Source organism: Anomaloglossus baeobatrachus, unplaced genomic scaffold (genome assembly GCF_048569485.1).
Source record: "Anomaloglossus baeobatrachus isolate aAnoBae1 unplaced genomic scaffold, aAnoBae1.hap1 Scaffold_3021, whole genome shotgun sequence".
Classification (NCBI taxonomy): Eukaryota; Metazoa; Chordata; class Amphibia; order Anura; family Aromobatidae; genus Anomaloglossus; species Anomaloglossus baeobatrachus.
Genome location: NW_027442448.1, coordinates 57,137 through 59,866, shown reverse-complemented (window position 1 = coordinate 59,866; position 2,730 = coordinate 57,137). Strand labels below are relative to the sequence as shown.

General features: G+C 46.6%; 1 pseudogene; it reads left to right on the top strand.

The window, feature by feature from the left end:
- The first annotated feature begins 2,046 nt into the window (after window positions 1-2,046).
- Window positions 2,047-2,253, top strand: LOC142268474 (U2 spliceosomal RNA; annotated as a pseudogene).
- Window positions 2,254-2,730: the final 477 nt, after the last annotated feature.

Here is a 2,730-nt window from a genome sequence, read left to right as displayed (position 1 = left end):
GTCCTCACAGATCAAGGCACAGCCTTTGAAGCGGAAATCTTCAAGGACTTCTGCAGCTTTTACCGATGCAGGAAGATGCGCACTACACCCTACCATGCTCAAACCAATGGTTATCAACCTGCTCAGGACTTTACCCCATATTCCAGATGTGGCCTTACAAGTGATTTATAGAGGGGTAACAATACGTTGGGATCACCGGATCTAATCTCCCTTTTTATACACCCTAAAATCTTGTTTGCTTTAGAATAAACAATAACATCATAAAGGTATAGCAGTACCGTTTCAAAGTTTCGGTGTCCCAAGCAGCATTCCATCAGCCTCTGGAAGGTTCCTGGCAAATTGCACAGCTCGAAGGGCATGCTTTTGAACTCGCAGAGACCCATCGGGGTGGCAAAGGCGGTCTTCTCCCGGTCTGCCTCAGCAACGGACACTTGCCAATAGCGACTAGTGAGATCAAGGGTAGAAAAATAATTTGCAGTTCTCAATGCAGCTAGCTATTCCTCAATACAGGGGAGTGGTGCTGTCCTTCTTCTTTAACAGGACCAACGGAGCTGCCCAGAGGCTACAACTGTCACGGATAACCCCAGCCTCCTTCATGTTGCTCAACATGTCCTTGGTACACTGGTAATGTGCAGGTAGTTTTGGCTTATATCTCTCTTTGATGGGTGGGTGTGCACTTGTGGGGATGTAGTGTTTGACCCCTTTTATTCTTCAAAAGTCTAGCGGATGTTTGCTGAAGACTTGCTCGTATTCTTGCACTAGCCTGTAGACCCCCTTCTTGTGATGTGAAGGTGTGGAGTCAGTGCCTACGTGTAATTCCTTACACCACTCCTATGGCTGACTTGGTGAGCTGTCACTGAATGGGTGGGCTGAAGCAATGGTGGATGCTGCTGTTTGGATAGCATGTGTATCTACTGAGAACAGCTTATCAATGGTGGCAAATCGGAGCAGCTTAATTTCTTGCTCTCCGCAGTTCAACACTCTCATGGGCACTCTTCCCTTCCATATTAATGAATAAAACTATGATGTAAATAGCATATAGATACCCCACAAATGTAGATAAAAGTAGGTTATGGGAAAAGGGGGAAGAGAGAAACAGGAAAATAGTGGAATAAAGTATACCTTCCAGGTGGGAGAGGAAATGGCAGCACAGCCAGTGGAGGTGAAGCAAGGGGAGCCTGCAACTAAAGAGTTGAGAGCGTTATCACATGGTGACTGAGCCTGATTGTAACGGGAGCATAGAGGTGCCGATCCTGTCTTACCTGCGTTGGTGTAGAAGTGGGTGTCCTGTGGTGGAGTCAGCTATGTGCAGTGGTGGCCGTGGGTTCTTTTATGTGCGACCGTAGTAATAGCTGCGCCCACTTCCTGTATGGGAGTGGAATGCAGTGAGGGTAATGGAACGCACGCCTGCGCATTTGTGTTTAACGTCGCGCATGTGCAGAACGGAGAAAAGGCTGCGCTCACTTCCTAATGAAAGGGATTGAGACGCATCTGGGAAGGGAAGGGAAAAGATTAGGGTTTGGGGATGATGAAAGGGCTTTCTACGGACAAGGATGGCAAAGGGTGGCAGTGACGGAAAGTCAGGCAGCCTGTCCTGTCCTGTCCTGTCCGTCCGTCTTTTTGTATCATGAATTGGAAAGACTGCAAGGGGGAGGGGAGGTGCTTGTGTCCAAAAGGAGGAGTTATTCAGATTCATTGCAGTGGGCGGCGGCTGCAAAAAGCACCATTCTTCTTGTTTTTGCTCTGCAAAACAGCCTTTTCAAGGGTTGGCTTGGGTGACAAAATGTCTTCTGTAGGCGTGGGTTTGTCTCCCTCTCCCTAAGATGTGTCCGGTATAGGCCAGGGTGCCACTCAAGGCCGTAACCAATTCGGGTTATAGCTTCTCGGCCTTTTGGCTAAGATCAAGTGTAGTTTCGGAGGACGCTACCTTGGTCGGTACTGGAAGGTGCCTGGGATTGCACGTCTGCCGGCCTTGAGGAAGTGTGTGCGCCTTCTGGTGACACATAGCCCTCTTGTGCCTGGACGGTTCCCAGGCAACGGGAGGCGATCACCTTTGTTATTTTGAAGTCCTACTGATAAACAGAAAAAAAAAAAAATTAAATCTGTTCTTATCAGTTTAATATCTGATACGTCCCCTCTCTGGGGACCATATATTAAATGGATTTTTAGAACAAGGAGATGGAAAAAATCTTGCTCTGTCCACTCCACGCATTGACCTGGTATTGCAGTACCTCCAGGACCGGTGCACCCCTTCTTAACCCAGTTTCCAAAAGCAGAACTCAATTCACCTGATTCAAATGAGCCCCATTAGTGAATTGAAAGAAAGCAAAAACTTTATATGCACCTCAATTTGGCCAATTCACTTTTCACACTTTCACCCTTTTTTTTATCTTTCACACCTTTTACTTGCTTTATTGATGCAAAAAGCTGTGCCAAATAGCAAACTCATCTCCACTCAACTTGACCAACTCTGCTATGTCCCGTGCAGTATCTTATTCTCAGTCTTATCTAGATCATTTGCAATTGAATAGAATAGATCCCTTTTGGCTGCTTATGACTGTGTAAAATATGTAGTTTTACTGGGCTGGGATGAGAGAATCCATTGAAGCATGGTGTAGGGATTGTGGTTCCTGTGTGCTAAGAAGAGAGGCTGGCACCAGCCAGAAAGCCCCATTGCAGCCAATAATCACTTAATAACTTTTTCAACTTGTCATCATATGGGAGGCCTTC